The 22,838-nt window shown below is 35.6% G+C and overlaps 1 protein-coding gene across 10 annotated transcripts in view; it reads right to left on the bottom strand.

Annotated features, from left to right (window-relative positions):
* ANKRD17 (ankyrin repeat domain 17) overlaps positions 1-22,838 on the bottom strand; it is a 159,229-nt gene that overhangs the window by 130,575 nt on the left and 5,816 nt on the right. The gene's annotated exons all lie outside the window — the stretch shown is intronic.

The following is a 22,838-nucleotide window of genomic DNA, read 5'->3' on the forward strand; positions in this document are numbered from 1 at the left end:
CATAAATGATTGTTAACCTACTTACAGTTATGCAAACAAATACAAACTAACAGATGTAAGTGACTTAAATCATAAAGGAAAATACTTACTACAATAAGAAGATTCAAACGTCCAAAGTGAAGAGAAAAGCCTCCCATAAAAAGTGGGGGAAAAGGACAGAAGAAGCTTAATAAATACCAAGACTGCATAAAGGAATCTTCTGAAAGTTACAATTTTATTTAGGACCAGCACTGATTTCTTTGAACGAGGAGCAAAGAAACCAAACACACACACACACACACACACACACACACAGAGAAATATGTTGACAAGCAAGCAACCCTATTTTGTATGGTTTAACATTTTGTTGATGTTTGTTCCTCCACATAAAACGTTTATTTTTCAATCAAATATTCCTTGTAAAGAAGTTCTGCTCCCATCAAATATTTTTTTCTATTTAGGGAAGGGCGAGACTTATCAAAATCCACATTTTCAAACAAAACAAGGACAAATAATTGGTTGCAGCATAAATATAATTATTTCACCCGCCTACATAAAAACAAACTACTAGAAAAACAAAATCTGAACCAACTTCACCTCTCAAAATGTGTGAAATGTAGTCATTACTTTATAACATCTCTATTTTTCTCTTTTCTACTCCGTAAGTTATATTTCAGCAGAAGTGTACAATAGCCTGGACCAAGCATAAGTGACATACATACATTAAAGAGTTAAACAGAATTTAAATTAAAAGGATAACAAAATATGGTCAAATTTCTGATACCCTATATACATTATTAAAATAACTCTATCACCATAAATTTACCTTATATTTCTCCTAAACCAAATCATGCCACAATATGACTGGGGGTTCTCGATATATGTCTTTTTTTTTTAACTTATTTATTTTTTTTAGTTTTGGCTGCGTTGGGTCTTCGTTGAGGTGCATGGGCACGGGCTCTAGGCACGTGGGCTTCAGTAGTTGTGGCTCACGGGCTCTAGAGTGCAGACTCAGTAGTTGCGGTGCACGGGCTTAGTTGCTCCGTGGCATGTGGGACCTTCCCGGACCAGGGCTCGGACCCGTGTCCCCTGCATTGGCAGGCGGATTCTTAACCACTGCGCCACTAGGGAAGCCCTCGATATATGTCTGATGTAGCACAGTAATATTCTTTTCATTACCACCACAGATTCCTTTCTTTTTTTAAAAAAACTATGGTTTTTATCTGCAAAGTAATACATGTACATGGAAAACATTGCTATATAAAAGAGAACATAGGGAAAAGTAAACCTATCTCTCACCAACTCCTAAAAGCACAACTAGTGTATTCTTCCAGAAATAACCTACATATATAAAGCTTATCTTAGTGTAGATTATTTTTTATACAAATGGAAGCATATTGTACATACTTTTCTTCATCTCCATTTTAAAAATGTAATACTCCATAACTGTTTCAGATTAGTATATGTATCTCTCTCTTGATTGTGATAGTTGCTCAAATTTTCACTAAAAAACTGTACTATAATTTATTTAATCAGTTCCCTTTTGATGGGCATTTGTGTTGCTTCAACATTTCACAATACTGCAATGAACATGCCCAAAAAAGGGGCACACATACTCTGCACATATCTGAATATAACTGTACTGTAAATTTCTTGATGGGTACATGTATTTAAAACTTTATGTTACCAAATTGCCCTCTAAGGTTGAATTTACACTCTGACAGTGAATGAGACTGCCTGCTTCCCTACAAATAGTAAGTATTAATGATACAAAGTCTATTAAGAGAAACCCAGATCAGAAATAAGCATGTTTTAAAACATGATTCTAGATTTATCCTTACTCCCTCATCATTTCCACTTTTCAAGGAAATGCAAATGAAAATTACATCTCCTCTCATCTAACTTCTGTTCCCTTAACAAAAAAAATACATTAATTCCCTGACAGATTAAGAATTTATTTACCACAAAAAAAACCCAAAAAACAAAATAAGGAGCCACAATGCAGATTCTGTCTATATGTACGTACTTGGAGAACAGAGAAGAACGGTGAATCAAATGACACTTTTAAAAAATCTACTTCGGTTAAATACAAATTCCACCCAGGTTTAATGGACTCTTTAACTAAGTTGTGAAGTTTCTGCCAGAATTCAGTATCATAAAGATCCTGAATTCTTTGGGTATGTTCTTACTAAACTAAATTAATAAAATACTGTTGGGTATTCATTTGTTTGCCTTCCACATTTATTTCAAACTATTCATTTCTAAAGCATAAATTTCTAAAGTAATCCTTCCATCATTCTTGGAAAAAAAATCGAACGCAAACTAAGATGAAGAAGATAGGTTTTTATTAACAGAAAGAGCACTAAACAGCTTCTATCACAGTTTCTTGACATGTATCCCAGGTCAAATTTTTTTTTTTTCTTTTTGCGGTAGCGGGCCTCTCACTGTTGTGGCCTCTTCCATCGCGGAGCACAGGCTCTGGACGCGCAGGCCCAGAGGCCATGGCTCACGGGCCCAGCCGCTCCGCGGCATGTGGGATCTTCCCAGACCGGGGCACGAACCTGCGTCCCCTGCATTGGCAGGCGGACTCTCAACCACTGCGCCACCAGGGAAGCCCCCAGGTCAAATTTTGATGATAATGTTTAAAAATAAGAATGATTAAAACTTCACCAGAACCTCCAAAATAAATGTTAATAGTTGGACAGGCTTCTAGATGTGTGAGGAACACCTAAAAGGCTTAGGTAACAAAGGATTAAGTAAGGATATATAAAATTATAACCTAATATATAAATCATGAAAAGGCCATCCATTAGTATATTCTAAATGTGAGGAAGGATATTTATTGCTTAAATAAAATTTTTCTCAAGGCTAATGCTATAAAAAGGCCCTAGTAAACTTTCTTTTGAAATATCATTACTATTTTGATCATTCATTTATACAAATATTTACTGAGTGCTTACTAGGTGACAGGCTTTATACTACACAATGGATATAGAATGACAAATAGTTACTGCACCTTCAAGAGTCTATAATCTAGAAAAACTTGATCCTGATTTTCAACAGTCTAAAATCAAAATCTTCAATGATTTTTTCATCTTCTCTGATATATAGTCCCTTTCCATTTTTCTTTAATCTAACTAATAAATAAAACTCAAAACTCCATTCAGAACAGTACAGAAAGTATTATTATATTTAAACAAATATTTCATCCAGATGTGTCCCATGTATAGAATTAAATACAACCACAGTCTTGTCCAAATATAAGTAACAGACTAAGCAAAGTAAGAAACAAAACAGCTTTCCCTCCTTTCACATCTGCAATTACAGTTGTGCCTGCTGGACACTTGCACTTGTTGTCTCTACCGATGCTAGGTCACACCATGAATTCATTCTTTTCCTAGTATTTCACAATAGGTTCTATGTATACAAAATTGACAAGATTTTTATTGTTTTTGGAGAACATTCACCTCCCAAATTTGTCTGTACAACATTTCAAATAAAAATAAACAAGTACATATATAATAGAAATAACTTACTTCAACATTTTTTGGTTTTGTTTCAAATAGGCTAAATCTAGTGATAGTACAGTGCTCTCAATTTCTTCTGTTCCAAAGCAACAAGTATCTACCAACAAAAATAAATATACCACACACACACACACACACACACACACACACTCACACACACAGCCTACCACCCTACCCCAACCCCACAAGCACAGTGGTGGGGAGAGTAGAGAGCCTGGGGGTAAAAATGCAAATTACAACAAGAGACAAGTCCAAAGCCAATTTTTTTGAGTTAACCAATTTCTACCACCCTTCTGGAAGGACGACTGTCCTACTCTAGGGCAGCGGTCCCCAATCTTTTTGGAACCAGGGACTGGTTTCGTGGAAGACTATTTTTCCGAGGACCTGGCGGTGAGCGGGGGGATGGTTCAGGCAGTAATGCCAGCCATGGGGAGTGAAGGGAAGTGGCAGATGAAGCTCTGCTTCATCGCCACTGACCTCCTGCTGTGCGGCCTGCATTCTTAACAGCCCGGGAATTGGGGACCCCTGCTCTAGGGGACACAAGAAACAGCTCCAGGTCACTTAAGACAGTATCAAAGGCATGGAAAATAATCAGGATGCAAAACCTACCCAAGGAACCTTGCAATCTCAACTTCTTCTCTGGTTGCTTGATGGCCTAGAGTTGCTGGCAGCAAGCTCCAATCAGTCTGGTTTCTCATGATGCCAATTACCACTCTGCTGTTTCTAGCCTAGTCTATTCATAACAAATCTGGAATGGTTTGCCTGCAAGCAATTATTGCAAGTACTCTTTCAGACTCATAATTCCATCTCCTAGGAAATGTATTACATTAAATTGTCTATATCCTCAAAAAACTAGGCCAAAAATTGCAAAATGGGGTCCCTTTTCCACTAATCTGATCCTGACCAGAGAGCCCAACACAAACCCCATATATTTTATATATATATATATATATATATATATATATATATATATATATATAAAGAAATACTGATTTCAGTCAATGTAACTGTGACTCTTTGGTCATCATGAAGATATCTCACAACACAGCTATGTTAGAAGCAATGTTACTACCATTACTTTCAACTTCCCCCAAAATTTCAGATATTCAGTTTTACTACCAAATCTAATAAAAACTAACACCAGCTAAGAAAACAGAAGTTAATATATAACAACTTTTATGTGTGTAACAGATAAACACTAGCATGTTTTATGAAATCACTACTATGTTTTATGAAACCAAATTTAACCCACATTCATATCTTTCAATAGCTCTTTCATCAATTTCTTAACAGAATCAACTATATTTACAATTACTTGACAATTCCCATCCTCTTCAAGAACACATATGCCAATGTCTCTCAGTGAAGGCAGTTAATATTCTTTAAAGGGTAGCCACTGAAAAACCAATAGCTTACAAAATGTTTAAAAGCATAACTGAATTGCCAAATATAATTTTATACTTTAATATTCATTTTTGTACGCTCAGGTAAACCATCTCTCTCTAACACAAATTCCACAATTTCCAGTAAAATGCTTAGTTTTTAAAGTATTTCTCATAAGTTATTTTAAGGGTATATATTTGCATAATTTGATTTCTTTTTAAGCACTCCAGTTTGCCTAGAAAACTGTATAATTTAAGTAGAATCATTATAGATAGTGTACTTAGGTCTTAGGGTCTTGGCAGTTTACACTTTCAGTACTTAAATGTATATAACATCATAATATTTCATGATTTTTAAAATCAAATATGAAAAACATACAATTAGAAATGTGCTTCCCAAAAGATGTTTCTGATGCAACACTCCTAAAATTAGGCTTTCAAAAAACATTTTACCTATGTACAGTAGAAACAGGATGCCAACCTATCTTTAAGTTGAAGTGGCATCAAAATAAATTCTTTCATTCAACAAATATTGTCCAGCTAGGGACATAAGATAAGCTCTATCTTTAGAAAGATAAAAAAGGCCATCTCTATTCCCATCTTTTCTTCCAGTTTTTCCAGAAGATATACCCTGCCGCCAGTAGCTGTAGCTCTCCTTGATCACATGACTTTCTTCTTATGGAAAAACCAGGCTTCTAATCCCAGTCTTCAGTATGTCAGAGAAAATGTCATCTTATTTAAAGGCACCTGGTGGGAAGAAGGACTCAGAATTTTCCCATACATCCAAATTTTTAACAAACTTATTTTTTTAAAGAATCATGGAAGGGCTTCCCTGGTGACGCAGTGGTTGAGAATCTGCCTGCCAACGCAGGGGACACGGGTTCGAGCCCTGATCTGGGAAGATCCCACATGCCACGGAGCAACTGGGCCCGTGAGCCACAATTACTGAACCTGCGCGTCTGGAGCCCGTGCTCCACAACAAGAGAGACCGCGATAGTGAGAGGCCCGCGCACCGTGATGAAGAGTGGCCCCCACTTGCCGCAGCTAGAGAAAGCCCTCGCACAGAAACGAAGACCCAACACAGCCATAAATAAATAAAATTTAAAAAAAAAAAAAAAAGAACCATGGAAAGGACTCCGGAATTGACATACAAAATAAAGAGTGTAAGCCAGTCAAGAAATAATTATGCATCTTACATAAAAGTATTCATATTTGTATTCTATGCAACTTTCCAATTTCCTGGAATTAATATCCGTATGTCCTCCATTTCTACCTACCTCACAGAATTTCTAAAAACCATGTGGCCCTGGAATGGCACTTTATAAATAAAAGTATTATTATTTAAGTAGATAAATGAAACACATCTGCAATCTTTTTAATATTATAAATACGATGCATGAAAGTACGATTTTTAAAAAATTCAAAGGCCACAAAAGCACAAGATGAACAGTAAGTCTTTTTGTTACTGGCCTGAAACAAAATGGCAATACACTGTTAACGCTGTTAACTGACTTCTAGTGCGGTTACAAGCTTAACTTTAACACCATTTTACTTCTGTTTATTGATTTACCAATTTTTATGTGCTATGTATTGACTGTCCATTGAAGAAATGAGCACTAACCCTTCCTTTGTTGCCCTCTATCTCGCAATTTTATAGGTTATATTATTTTTATATTATAAAGGTTTATAACTATACTCCTTAACTATTCCATAACTATAATCAAGTCTATCTTATATATTTTCTAGGTTGATTCTAAAAACTAAAAATTAATTAACTGCATTTATAATGTGACTAAGTAAATACTAATCACTGAAGAGAATGTAATTTTATATCATTTAGACATTACTGGTTGAAATAGAATTGTCCATGTTTTCTAAGAGTGGCAGCACTTGAATTTTCTTCTAGCTCTCTTTGGTTCTTTTTTTTTTTTTCTTTTTTTTTTTTTGCGATATGTGAGCCTCTCACTGTTGTGGCCTCTCCCGTTGCGGAGCATAGGCTCCGGACGCGCAGGCTCAGTGGCCGTGACTCACGGGCCCAGCCGCTCCACGGCATGTGGGATCTTCCCGGACCGGGGCACGAACCCGTGTCCCCTGCATCGGCAGGCGGACCCTCAACCACTGCGCCACCAGGGAAGCCCTCTCTTTGGCTCTTTTTGAAGGCCCAAGACTGCCACTGTAGCTACCAGTTTCCTCCCCCCGACACTGCCCTACCACCATATCCTCTATCTTGGATTATATTTTCCACTGTATTATAGTGTCTCAAATATTTTCATATAAAGTACATAGTTTTTCTAAATATAAAAATATACTTGTCCTCATATGATAAATAATGTGGTTAACTATAAAAAATTTAAGTTCAATATTTTCCCCCAAATGATGAAAATTACTGCTTCACTATCTTCAAGCATTCAGCACGGCTGCTAAGAACTCAGTTACTTGACTTTCCTTTTTTTTTTTTTTTGCGGTACGCGGGCCTCTCACTGCTGTGTCTTCTCCCATTGCAGAGCACAGGCTCCGGATGCGCAGGCTCAGCGGCCATGGCTCACGGGCCCAGCTGCTCCGCGGCATGTGGGATCCTCCCGGACCGGGGCATGAACCCGTGTCCCCTGCACTGGCAGGTGGACTCTCAACCACTGCGCCACCAGGGAAGCCCTGATTTTCCATTTTTTATTCCCTGTCTCTGGCAGTAACTGAGGATTTTCTTTTTATCCTTAGAGTTCTGAAATTTTACCACGTGTCTAGATATAGGTCTTTTTCCATTCATCCTGTGTGGTACTAGATGGGTTCCTTTAATCTGAAATTCATTATCTTTCTCTGGCTCATGATATTTCTTCAATTATTTCTTTCAATATTTTTCTCCTTTCCACCTTCCTGTTCTTTATTTCTAGAACTCATATTTACAGATATGAAAACTTTGTGATGTATTTTCCGTACTCTTTTTCTCTCAATTTTTCCAGATTTTTTTTCTTTGTTTTTTTTTTTTTTTGGCTTCACATACACAGAGTTCCTCCTCTTTGGCTCCAAATCAACAACTCAGTCTTGATTCATGCTAAATTGTTATTTAACCCATCCATTAAAATTTATCTTCATAATTTTCAAAATCTGTCCTGGTTCTCTGCCACTTTTTCAATGAAACTGATTAATCATTGCAACATGTTCTTGAATCTTAGTAAAATACATATTACACTTTGTTTTCTTTGAAGTTTTCTTCTGAATTTTATCTGAGGTCAGCTGTTCTTTCTTTCATCTTAATCCTCTTCCATCTTTATTCTCCTCAACTGTCTGTTTATATTGGCATGAAAAATATTATTTTTGGCTCTCTCTGAGGTTGTTCGAATTTGTTTTCCCAAATGGTGTCTCCCTTAAATGGGAGGGTAGTACTATTTAAGCAGGTATCCCAGAAAGGTACCTAGACAGGAAGTTAAACTTGCTGGGATCCGCCAAAACTGCTATTCTCTGAAGAGGCATGCTTCAGTGCCTCTGCTTCTCCCTCAGGTTCCAACACCTCTGATGTCCTACTGAATTGCTAATCTACTTTCTTAAAAGAGAACAGTTCTTAGACTTCTGGCCTGAGGGCAGGCATGACTGCCACCAGGGCTGTTAAGACTGGAGAAAGGGCAGGAAGGAGGTCCAACTAATGCAGCACTTTGGAAAATAATTCTTTAAAAGATTCTTGATTATTACGCAATTGCCCACTACTGTTCTCTGTACTTGTTGACTCCAAGCTTGGAGTCTTTCTGAGGCTCCCCTAGGAAATCCTGAGCTTACCTCTGGTATCTTGAGTTCCAGTTTCCTTTGAGATTTTGCTGTCAATCCAATCCCATGAACTTCCTATCTTCTTCATAATTTCTTGTCCTCTGATGGTACCTGTAGTGGACTGTCAACTGTAATTTTACTGTTCAACACACATTCTCCCCGGTCCCTTTTTCTAGTAATATAATCCCTCTTGTCCGTGGGGAAAATATTACATGTGATTTGGGTGGAGGTGAGTCTTCCCAGCTACCACTGGGGTGGCCATGTGACCCAGGTCTGGCTTGAATAATATCCCATCCCCCCTCTCCTCTGGCAGCCATCTTTGCCTAGCTGAAAATAAAACTAATACAGAAGAAAAGAGAGACTAAAATGTTGAAAGAAAACCAGTACTGATGATATTATTCAAATATGGACTTATCCGTGCCTAAAGATGGATCTTCCCTCCTTCCCCACACACATCCGAGCACATATAAAGCTACAGAGCTAATGAAGTCCTTTTACTCCTCTTTAAGGTAGTTTGACCAGTGTAATAACATCTGTCCCTTGCTTTTCAAAACTGCGGTTTAGTTCAATCTTTAAACCATATAAGTGGGATGTTGGGAAGAAAGAAAGTTAAAGGAATGTACTCAATGCACCATATTTAAAAGAAAAGTTAAGACAAAAATTGTAAAATAAGCCAGAAGAAATAAAATTAAAGCTTTATAGTTTGGTGTTAAACACAGAATGAGGAAATAGCTATAAACTTTATTAAGTGCATCCTATCATTTCCTAAGACATCCTTCATACCTCTAGGGAAAGAAAAGCATATATAGAAACCAATTATCTCTTAACTAGTTTTTTCTGAGTCAAGATTCCAATGGTTTCAAAAAGAACAAAGGAGGAAAGACTGGTAGTGATTTAAAATGTTCTAATCTATTATATATCCAAAGAAAACTCTCTGAAAGGTTATATAGTGTCAACTTCTGGAAGAAAAATTCTTTAGCTTTGATATGATTATTTGAGGAGAGGTATGGAAGGGGTTGTTTACTTTTTAATTTTAGAGGTGATAAAAAGCACAGAAGGTCATTGAACTCCTCAGTGGATGAAAGATGAAATCCAGTACTCGTCACCTAAGGTAAATAATTCACGGTTCATAGACCTATGCCTCAAAAGTTCTAGCCTCCTGAAATTTGCAAAATGCTGTATGTATATATTTAAGTACATATGAGGGAGAAGGGGTCCACAGTTTTCATCAGAATCTAACTAAAATCCATGACCTAAAAAAGGTAAAGAAAACTGCTCCTGACTGGAAAAGAACAATGACAACTTCATTCAAGAATTACATTTAACAATTAAATACAAAAAAAACTAAGTAATGAATACCTCCAACATATAAGACAGTGTACTAGATATAGAGATTATCTCCATTCTTTAGAAAAACTCTGTTAGAAAAAATTATTAGTCCCAACATGGATGAAGAAAATGAGGTTAAACAGTAATTTTCCCAAAGTCACAAAGTATTAAAGCAGGATGCAAAAGTTTCCCAACTTGATTTTAAACTTTTTCCATATAATGTTTTTTTTCCAGGAGAAATATTGGAAAACAAATACAAAGGCAATGGGTTATTTCATAATGGAATGTAATTTTATGTCAGGCACAGAAATTGCCAAGTATTCACATGCCTGGGGTTTAATGAAACTGGAATCTGACCCTTCAATTAAGATTTTCAGGGAAACTTCTGCTTCTAGTAGTAAGGTCAGAAGCCCTTAGTATTTGATTAAGATTTATGAATCTTAACATTCAAGGTTGTCTAAGCCAATGAATGGCTCCCCTTGCTATTCTTCTGGGCTCCATGGGAAACAAAACGAAGTTGCTCATACATGGAGACAAAAAGCTGCAATAACAAGCCCATGTTTTTTATGTCTTGTCATACAAGATAAGAGGATCTGGTGATAAGGCTAAAGTAGGCAAGAACTTCTACATATCAAAACACCTCCCACATACCTAAAACACATTAACAACTTAAAATATATTCCAGAACACGGCTCTGGCTAAGATAACTCAGTACCAGAGTTTGGGTTGGAGCCAGCAAACTGGGTCGAATAGTGGAGTGGATCTTGGACTGAGAGGTGGTAATACTGGGTAGAGTAAGAAAAAAAAAGGAAGGAAAGGTACAAATGAAGGAACAATCCACAAAGTAAGTTAGGGATATGTTTTCAAAGTTCTGAGACTTAAGAGGCTTCCCTGGTGGCACAGTGATTAAGAATCCGCCTGCCAATGCAGGGGACACGGGTTCAAGCCCTGGTCCGGGAAGATCCCACATGCCACGGAGCAACTAAGCCAGCGCACCACAATTACTGAGCCTGCGCTCTAGGGCCTGCGAACCACAACTACTGAGCCCACGTGCCACAAATACTGAAGCCCATGCGCCTAGAGCCCATGCTCCACAACGAGAAGCCACCGCAATGAGAAGCCCGCGCACCACAACTAAGAGTAGCCCCCACTCGCCACAACTAGAGAAAACCCGTGCGCAGCAACGAAGACCCAATGCAGCCTAAAATAAATAAATTTATTTTAAAAAAAAAAAGTTCTGAGACTTAAGAAAACCGCATGGTCAGATCTTTGCTTTGATACCTGGCCATTTTATCTAGAACCACTGAATCACCTGCTAAGCCTACAGCAGAGAAGTCACCGAATACAGCTTGCCTCATCATTCCCAGAAAAGGAGATAAAAGAGTAAGAAAAGGATGTTGACTTTCCCATTACTCTTATCTGTCCCTCTTTATTAACAGTATGATTAAGTAGTAAGAAACTTTAAATTCTGGGGGAATTTAAGAATATATTCTATTTAAATACTAAAGATCTAATGAATCCAGGATATAATCCTAAAACATCATTTAACCCACACAACTATTATTTGTGGAAGCTTCATTACAGAATCCCACTTCCTATGCTAACACTGGCTCCACCTAATATAAATTAACCCACATGCACAATTACAGCTGAAGAGTTTTATTGGCAGTCTATGAATTCAATAAAATAAATTAAATGGAGTCAGGAAAGAAAATAAAAGAGTCAGATTTTTCTAACTTACAGATTTTAAATTGTATTTTTTAAAAACAACCAAACATATTACTAGTCAGTAACCCCATTTTTACAACACTCTCCATTCTTCCTCAAACTTCAGTTTTAAAAACTAATATTTACGGAGACTGTTATAGTTCACAAATGTTTTCACACACTTAGCTCATCTGACCCCCAGCAAAAGAAGGTATTATGATGTCCCTCTTAGGTGAGGCTCTGAGAGATTTAGCTTGCACATCACACTTACTTGACAGCATGAATTGAGAGATGTAGTAGGGTCTAAGCATTCTTCTCACTTCACATTTTAAGAACTTACTATAAAAGAGGTCACCTACAAGGTATCTATTTTCACTTGATGTTCCAGAAAAGGGGAAGAATAGTATACGATTCACTCACAATCTATGAAATCCATCTCAAGATCAATCACATGAATTTTTCCCAAGATGGAGTTAGGGAAACAACAAGATGTAACAGAACAGAGCAACATTAACTACACTCCTATAAAGTCTTTTTTTTGAAGGGTGTGGGGTGCAGTTTTATAACCTGGTGTTCTAACCGACTCTTAAACATACCAGGACTATTACTGCTTACGTATAATGACCCAGGGGTAAGTCATAAACTAGAAAAAGATGTCATTCACACAGATCTGTAAAGATGACCAAAATGCAACATGAAATAAGCTAATGAGTTCTACAATTTATACAAAACATCTCTTGAGCAATTACTAGGGAGACCATGCAAGAGTAGTAGGGAGGCAGTGAACTATAGAAGTTAAAAAAAGCAGACTTTGATGTGAGACTGCCCATGTTTATATCTTATTTCCATCATTTACTGTGACCTTGAGCAAGTTATTCTTTTCCCTGATTTTTTTTCAACTACAAACTGTGGATAATATTATTATCTACCTCTTAGAGTTGTGAGGGTTAAATGAGATACTATACATAAAGCAATTAGAACTGTGCCTGGTATATAGTAAGCACTCATTAAAATACTAGTTATTAAAATATTAGTTATTGAGGTTATAATTACCCAATGTTCTAAGTGTTATGAATACTTTCAGGGAAGAGGTGATATTTTATCTGGCTCTTAATGGGTAAAGCAGCTAACAGAGTGACATCCACAGAGAATAGATATTAATGGGACTTCAAAGCTGACATCTGACATAGCACATCCTAAAACATACTAAACCACTACAAAACCACTGTAGTTTTAAAAATACAGTGCTCTTACACATAACAAAATGGGAGTTACAGGAAGAGACCCATGTACCCTTGGTCTAGCACTTTCACCATTGGAATACATCCTACCAAAATACAGACACACATACACAGAGATACATATCAAAAAGAGTCCACTGCAGTATTGTTTGTAGTAGAACACTGGACACAGCCAAAACACTCAATAAAACCAGGGAAGTCATGATACCTGACAAGGGAACACTCCACAGCCATTAAGAAGAATAAGATAAACGATAAGTGTATTTATATGGGAAGAGTCTATGATAAGACCATTAATTTTAAAAAGAAATTTTCGTAATATTTTTATAATGACCCCATTTATGCAAAACAAAAATTTGTTTACGCAAGTACACAATTTACATTTACATTTACTACATGATTTAATAACAAAAAAAAGATAATGCAATCTCCCTTTAAGACTCCACCAACATTAAATAAACATCAGTCATAGTTTAGTAACTTTGCTACATACTTTAGCATAGGTTCAGTTTAAAAGATGTATCATCTCTTCAATAGGATTAAAACATCTATCTCAGGTCATATAGCAGCTCTGCTATTTTGGCATTTCCTGAATAGCAACTGCATAAGTATTAAATTATTCCTGGTTTATTTGAAATATATTTTTAAAATATTGAAACAAAACTAAAGAACACTGGAATGATAATGCAAGAGAACTAAAACACATTCATAGTTTGTAGATCCTGCCCTAATAGTGTTATGGAGGTGTTCAAGTCCAAAGGCAGCCTAGTTAAGGCTAATGACATCACAAATCAATAAGAACATGGTACAGATGCTGGTGCTGAAGGCACCTTTACTTTAGTAGAAATCTGGAAGAGAGGGAGGGAAGAAAGGAAAGAAAGAAGCCAACCCTGCTTACAGGCTTAACAGGCAGTAAAAAAATATATATATATATTTTTTTTTTCAAAAGACCACTAAGTAAGATGAAAAATATGGAACATTACTTTGTTAACCATAAAACCCTACAGATGTTAGCTACTTATCAAAAAGCACAGGAAATTGCTTAGTACAAACAACTAATTTTAGTACGTGGGCCTTAACGTTATACAAATACAATACATATAAAGATATACATACTGAGCAGATATAACCCAGTCTATTGTTCTATTGTCTAAATATATGAAATAAAGGTAGTACTTCAAACAGTGGGAAAGGATAGATGATGAAGTAGCTAAATCAACTGATTAACTATTTGGAAACATAAGACTAAGTTCATGTCTTCCTCCAAAGCCAGTATAAATTCGAATTACAAGAATTGAGTGTAAAAATTAACAGGCACAATAAGCCAAGAGGTGGAAGCAACCCAAATGTCCGTCGATGGATATATGGATAAAACAAAATGTGGTATATATACATACAATGGGATATTCAGTCTTAGAAGGGAAGGAAATCCTGTTACATGATACAACATGTATGAATCTCAGGATGTCATGTTAAGTGAAATAAGCCAGTCACAAAAAGACAAGTACTATATGATTCTACTTATATGAAGTATCTAAAGTAGTCAAATTCATAGAAACAGAAAGTAGAATGTTGGCTGCCAGGAGTTGGCGGAAAGGAGAATGGAAAGTTGCTGTCTAATGAGTAGAGAATTTCAGTTTTACCAGATGAAAAAGTTCTGAAGATCTGTTACACAACAATGTGAATACACTTAACATTACTGAACTGTACACTTAAGTGCTTAAAACAATAAAATTTTTGTTGTATTGTTATTAAATTGTTTAAATTATATACAATTAAGAAGTACACACTAAATTACTTAAGCCACTTAAAAAATTACTTGACTATAAAGAGATCAAATAAAGCACCTGATCGAACTTCTAACAACTCAATGGCAAAAACAGTTAAAAATACAACATATAAGATTGAAAGGAAAAAGGATGCATATAAATTAAATCTATAAAGCACAAATTTTATAAGACTGATGTAAGAAGGAAATTATCTATAGTTTCTCCCAATAAATTTGAAAATCTAATATGAAATGAATAATCTCCATAGAAAATATAAATCAAAAGCTTAATGAAATCAAACCCAACAGTATGTTAAAAGAAAACTACATCATAATAAGTATCTCAAACACAGGTAATTAGGAAATTTATTATCGCAATTCATTATATGAAGAGATTGGAGGGAGAGGAAGAAACGATCTTTTCAATAGATGCCAAAAAAGCATTTGATAAAATTCATTATACATTTCTGCTAATATTTAGTAGGGTAAAAGAAAGAGATATACTAAATTGATAAAGGATTATACTTAATAGTGACCCAACAGCACTCCCATTAAAACAAGGGAAAGACAAGGATAGCCTATATTACCACTTTTATTCAACATTTTGGGCCTGTTCAAATCTGATGCAATAAGAGAAGAAAAACAAATGACAGATATAAATACTGAAAAAGAGACAAAAGACAATCATTTACTGGAGTCAATATAACATCCTAAGGCCAAGTTAGAAGTTTGGGCTTTATTCTAAGAGAGATGAGAAGTCAAATAACGATTTACATTTCAGAAAGATTAGCTTAGTTGTTGCATGAATAATAAATGGAGTATGGTGAGACCAGAAGAGAAAGCTAGGAGATCAAATTAGGAGGCTGCTATAAAGTCTAAGTAAGATAATAGCCAGCACTAGGGTGATGGCAGCAAAGATGGAGAGAGATGGCTCAGGTGGGAATGACCTCTCCTAGTCCACCTCCAAGATGGAGTGGAAAGACATGATGTAGGCCTGAACAAAGAAATCTTCTTCCGTAGTAGAAGTTGCTGGTTCAGGAATGGACACATGACCCAAACTAGGTCAAAAAGAATATTTCAGGAGCCAGAAGTGACTTTTTTTCTTATATTGCTAGCCATAAGGACAATGTAATCCTAGAATTATATTGGTGTAAGTCTTTAATTATCCCCCAATATCCACACTCCCCTTTTTCTTTTAGTAAAACACTTCTCCCACAAGTTGTATCTGGGTATAATGGCCATAGAGCAAGAGCTAGGTCCTAGGTATGGACATATAACTAAGTTCTGGCCAACAGGATATAACAGGAAGTAATGTTTGCAATTTCTTGGTCAACTCCTTAAAAGGAAGCTATCTGTGCTCACTTTTCTATTTCTTATTTCTCATGGGCTGTGTATTAGTTTGCAAGGGCTGCCTTGCAAAATACATAGACCGGGTGGCTTAAACAACAGCAATTTATTTTCTCACAGTTACTGAGGCTAGAAATCCAAGATCAAGGTGTCAGCAGGTGTGGTTTCTTCTAAGGCCTCTCTCCTTGGTTTACAGATAGCCGTCTTCTCGCTGTGTCCTCACATGGCCTTTTTTCTCTGTGTACACATCCCTGGTGTCTCTTTTTATGTCCAAATTTCTTCTTCTTATAAGGATGCCTGTCAGACTGGATTAGAGCACATCCTACATGACCTGATTTAACCTGTCACATCCTGAGATACTGGGGGTTAGGGCTTCAGCATGAATTGTGAGGAAACACAATTCAGCCCACAGTAGGGTGAAACATGGACATAATGCTGGTAAACCAGATTAGAACTTGTAGATGAAGTCAACACTCTAAGGCACAGCTATTCAATAAAACTTTCTGTGATGATTGAAACATTCTATATCTTCATTCTCCAATATGGTAGCCACTAGCCACATATGATTATTTAAATTACATTAATTTAAAATTAAATAAAATTAAAAATCCAGACCCACATTTCAAGTGCTCAGTAGCCATATATGGCTAGTTACTACCATATTAGACAGCACAGGTTAAGGGATGGTGTAACAAAACAGTAGAAACTTAGATCTACGAATGACGTGAAGGACTACTCCCAGATTATCACATAATCTACCCTGTTTGAACTTCATGTATTTTGGAGTCTGTTTGTTCAAATAACCCATCCTATACCGTAACTAATACAGTAAGTTAGTAGTGGAATGCTGCAATAACAAATTCCTAAAAATTCTGATAAGGCTTAGAAGACAGGTAGCAAGGAAGCATATCAGGCTGCGAAGCCAGCAAGTCTTATGCAGTAGCAAAGCATCTTGTAAAACTCTTGCCTGCAATAACGAGTAGGGCACACCACAAGACTACCAGGTATGGAGCTCCAAGAAAAGCAATTAGAAAAACTCAAAATATTGATGTGTTAGCTGTTTAAAGAATAACTAGAAAGATCAACTCAACTGTGAATAAGGCAGTTTGTAAGCAGAGATAGACACAAAAATAGTGCCACTGAGAGAAGATCTCTCAGTAGCAAACCCTACTCTATAACAGTCTAATTTGGGGTCTCTCAGGTTTGGGAAAGGCAGTTGTTTCTGCATTCCAAACACAAGGAGTTAACTTTCTGACCTCAAAGATTCTTTGTCAGACAGTAGCAAAGATCAGGTACAGGGTGTTTCTTTCCCACCTATGATGATTTTTGATGTGTCAAGTTGGTTAGGGTAAACTAAGAGGAAAGAAGGGCAACAGCCATTTGGTAAATACTTTCTCTCAGTTATTCAGACACTAATCTAGGTGCTGCTGTTAGAGGTGGGGGGCGGGATTTGCAGATATAATTAAAGTCCCTAATAAGCTAGGGTGATCATTCTTAGTGAGCTGGACCTAGTCAGCTGAGCTCTTAAAAGAGACTGGATTCTTCCTGACAAATGTGACTCCAAATACCAGCTGAGTCTATAGCTGCTATCCCTTCACCGGATCTTCCTTTTCTAATTGCCGATGGAGAACAGCTTCAGCATATGCACATGTGTTCCAGCCTGCTTGAGCTCTTACCTTTTCAACTGCTTACCTTACAAATTTTAGATTTGTTAGTCAGCCCCCAGAATTGTATAAGCCAATTCCTTGTAATAAATTTCTTAATATATAACTATCTATCTATCTAGCATATATAAACCTCCTACTTGTTCTGCCTCTCTGGTTAAATCCTGACTGATATGTCACCCAAGCCTATTATTTCAGATGCCCTCAAGGTAGCCAGGTAACACAGGGAGAAAGGAAAAGGCCTAGTAGAGAGAGAAGTAAGAGAATGAGTTGATTTCAAAAAAAATATGACAAAAAGAGACCTGCTGTAGTTAATATCACATGGTACTGACTTAAAGAAAACAGAACAGAAATCTATTAAATGTTTGAGACAGATTTACCATCAAACCACATTACTGGCCTATAAAACTCTATAACTGAACTTTAAGTAACCCTGCAGCCCCTAAATGTATGCCAACTAGTACAGTGCTATAAAAGTTTTGCAATCTCAAATGCCTACTACTTCAGATGTGGCAAAGGAAGATAACAAGGAATAATCACCAAAGAACAAAGCCAAGGACACACACAATATTCAAAAGGGCATTCCTCCCAGAGAGCAAAATCAGAGTTTAACCAAGGATTTTACATAGTTGCCAGGGCAGTCTTCTCCTGTCCAGAAGGATTTCATTGTTACTATGGACCAATGACTGCTGTCTACTTACTCCTTCCTTCTCCAAAGAAGCTGTCATTATGATTATCTTATTCCTATTCACCACTGTACAATGGGTTGGGCAAAGGAAGGATAGATACATTTTTTATTATTTTACAGATTACTGGACTGAATTAAGAGGACAAGCATTATGTAGATATCCTACATTGTGAGCTATATGTAGTATCCAGATGGGACTTTGGATTGATTCTCTTGAGGAAGAAAGAAGACTATGTGTTGGAAGAAAGGTTTGTACAACTGTTGGGTGGCCAGAAGTTTTAGCCCGGTACTCAAGAAGAAAGGTTTATATTGGAGATATAAACTTGAGAGTTATTAGCAGATGCATATAGAAAGACACAAAACTAGATAAAATCACCTAAGAAGTAAGCAGATAAAAGACCAAAAAGGGCCCAGGAATGAGCAATGATGTACTAAATAACCAAAGGATGTACAGTGAAGGGGGTGGGAGGAAGCAAGAAGACCAAAAAAGCAGCTAGTAATGTAAAAACAGGAGAGGGTGGTATTACATTAGCAAAGAGAATAGCACTTTTTAAGAGGCAAGGATTGGTCAGCAAGGTCAAATGCTGATGAAAAGAGTAAATAAGAAATGGATAAACAATTAAATACTATATCCAAAAAGATATCCATGTATCTTTGGGAAAAAAAGTATAAAAGTATCAAAAGAAAATATCTAAGAAATTTTGTTTAAATACTGGGGTAAAGAAGGAGTCATAAAAGAATAATTCATCTTACTACAAAAAAATAAAAAATTTTCTACATTGTGAAAATAATGTAAACAGAGAATATGTTGCAACAACACCGTGAAAGATTAATACCCATAAATATAAACAGCATCACAAATCACTAAGAAAAAAAAAACTCTAATAGAATAAGTAACAACTGTAATAATAGATAAAACAGGAAATTTGCAAAAGAAATCCAAAAAAAAATAAACAGGAAAATTTGCTCAATGTCAACAGTAATAAGGAAAACAAAAACAAAACACTATTTTTTGTTTAACAGATTTTAAAAACTAAGATGATCAAATCCAGTGGCATTCTTACACACTGCTGATGGAAGTAAAACTTGGGAGCATTTATCAAATTAACACGTGAATAACCTCTGGCCCTTAAATTCCAATTCCAGGAATCCATTCCAAAGAAATACTTTTGTACTCAAAAATAACTGTAAAAGGATGTTCACTTCAGCAATGTGTATGTGATAGCAATGTCCTGAAAACAATCTGTCTACCAACATAAAAGATCAAATAAATTATGAACATCATACTGTGAAACATTCATAAGTAAATGAGAATGAGCCAAATCCTAACATACTCTCTCAGACACCCCCCCACACACACACATACCCACACCCACACCATCTCTCTCATTCAACTCACTCTCACCAACAAAGAAACTAGACCATTTGATATACACCAAGCTGTTAGCAGCATTTACTCTAAGAGTTGGATAAAACCTTCATGTATTAGAAGACTCTTTTTTTTTTTTTTTACAAAACAAGCATCACTAGTTTTTATAGTTAAATAAATATGTAATCATTATCTGAGGAAAAAAAGAATGCAAAGATGATTTCAAATAATAATGATTAATTCTGGAAAAAAGATTAGGTGATTTTTGTATTCCTTAGATATTTTTTGATTTTGTCAAATTTTCTACAAATATGTATGCTTAATTAATTAATAATGTTTAATTATAGAAACACTGTATTTAAGATCTAATTTAAAAGATATTTAACATTGCACTTGATATTGCCCTGTAACTCAATTTTTCATATTTTAACCCATCTCTACCTGCAGCAACCATAAGTATACTAGTATAGCTACCTCTTTTCTTACTACAAAATCTTCAGGGTAAAATTAGAATGAATTAAAATCATCCTCACAGTTTTAAATTATTATTAATTTTGTCTCAACAAGATTTAAATTTTATGAAGCTGGGAATAATGTCTCAATTTCTTCAAAATCCTCAAAATTCTGAAGTGATTATGCTACGTCTCAATAATGCCTCTTAAATAAACTTAGTTAGAAAAATATACTAATAGTGATACTTATCTTCTAAAAATCATAAAAAACAGAATTCCATCACTGTGTTAAGTTTTCACGTGTGCAAGTTTAAAAGTTTTACTAACTATACAGAGCTATGATTTTAAATATAGCTAACTTTTTCATATTCCCTGAGAAGGAAATGTTTGAGATTATTATATAGTAAAAACAGCCACACATAGTAGATACACAATAAATGTTTGGCAAGTAAAAGAATCAACTCCTATACCAAATCTCACACTAGTAAGAACTACACTAGAGGCTTTGCAACAGGACTATTTTTGTTATTAACTTCATATAAAAAACAAGAGGGAAATGTGGCACAGAGAAGGGAAAAGACAATAATGGGGTTAAAGACTAAACTGAAAACAGATTTGGTGTAACACAAACAGGAAGACTTCCTTTTCTTCTCAGGTTTCAGATTTAGGGCAATAGGAAAGAAGAAAAGGAAAACAGAACTTCATGTTAATGTTTTTTTATTCCAAATTCAAAACTGATGAAACCAATTTTTCCACAGATCTCTCTGAAATATTTTTCATTCAAATGTTCTTTAATTAAAAAATACTCCACGAGGAAAGACCAAGCCAAGAATTAATTTTAGGGTAGGTCTTTTATTTCTCCACTTTTCTTTTTTTCTTTTCTGTTCCTTTCTTTTTACTGGGGGGCAGGGAGGATTAAAAAATTAAAGATTAAATGAGACCAAATGATAGCTCGGGAGGGGAATACACCCTACTGGAGATGCACAGCTATAAACTAGTTTCATAAATTTGCCATGTCTAGTCTATACTTTCAAATAATCTCAAGAAATGAGAAATGAGTTTACTTATTTTCAAAATTGAAATAACACTAATACATGTTGTGACTCAGTTTGAGTAACTGGTTAATTTGAACATTAAATAATAAGAGCAATGAGAATATAATTAAGGATAATCAGCAGTCCTCCTTGATCATGGATTCCATCCCTCACCCTCCAATCATTTTTAAACTCTCTCTCTAGAACTTCCTTAGTTTTAGTAATCATTTTCACGGTACAGCAGGCAGAAATATATATAATCTATTTTTTGCAGATGTATCTTAGCATTATTTAAAATTAGAATTATGACTCTGGTTATCTCTAATACCTTATTTAATCTTGTTTAACGTTATGTTGAACTTTTACCGAAAAAGCATGCTTTGTTTCAGACCATTTAATCAAAAAAGCACATTTTTTTACCCATGACTCATATAAACCTATTTAAAATTTTCAATCTATTCTCAATAATCTTGTTGTCCATTCCCATCAGTACAATTCAATATGATCTATCTGCATACTTTGAGAGATTTTATTATATATCAAAATTATCTATAAGAACACTAATAATATTGGCTCCAAAAGGAATTCCTAAAGTACTGTGATATTTACATGTTTTTCCACCTGACCCTCTTTTATCTCTAGTTTCACCCTGAAGTAAACGTAAAAAATCAACTCTAAAAAGATCAGGTAATGTTTATGAGTTTCGTAGGATGACAGAAGTCAACCTAAGTTATGCTTTCAATAATTAAGTCTATATTGATTTTTTCATAGCATTCTTGGGGAAGATAAAATTTCCAGCATGTCCCTTTTCAATAATTAAAATGCTAAATTACAAATCATGATAAAATGATACCTATAATGCTCTACAATTCCACTTCCCCTCATGATTGAATAAGAATAGTTTCTAAAGACAAAAGAAAAAAAAAGTTAAGAAGTAAAAACACCGTTAAGTCAGGAATGGTATTTTGCTTCTGGGTGGCAAATGGATAGGCATAACTCTACCAGAAAGGTAAGGTTCCAAGCACTCGAAGGAGTATTCATATTTACCCATCACCTTCTATTCCCTAATGACTTTTTTTTTTCAAAAGGTGAAAGCTGAAGGAAGTTAGTCAGATTTGGAATAGGTTACCATGGATGTTGGTGCCCCCATCGGTCCTAACAAAAATATAAGTGGTATCAGCAGGCACTAATTCACATACCATTAGTAAGTAAAAATTCCTTTTTGTCTATGGTCAAGTACGGAAAAATTATAAGGAAGCTCATTATATCCACATTTCCTAAGCCACTAAATTATCCTTAAAAAATGCAGAATATACTGTCATAAGTTCAAATACTCTCAAGGGCCTAAAAATCAACCTCCTAGTCAACTGATGGTCTAATATGGATGCTAGTAGAAGCAGTCTAGCAAATAGTCTAGTGAATTTCTGGGAGTCAAAATGTACTGCTTTGATGATTATTCAACAGTTAAAACTTTCACAATACTAACTCCAATTAGGTTGGTGAGGTTAATGACTAGACTAAACTGAGTAATTAGAATCCCATAAAAGCATCTGACAGGGGTCCACCATAAATAGCTGCAACCAAGTTCTGTTACC

This window comes from Delphinapterus leucas, chromosome 5, assembly GCF_059928025.1.
Source record: "Delphinapterus leucas isolate spDelLeu-1000000601 "Yukka" chromosome 5, BTC_Dleu_Yukka2, whole genome shotgun sequence".
NCBI lineage: Eukaryota > Metazoa > Chordata > Mammalia > Artiodactyla > Monodontidae > Delphinapterus > Delphinapterus leucas.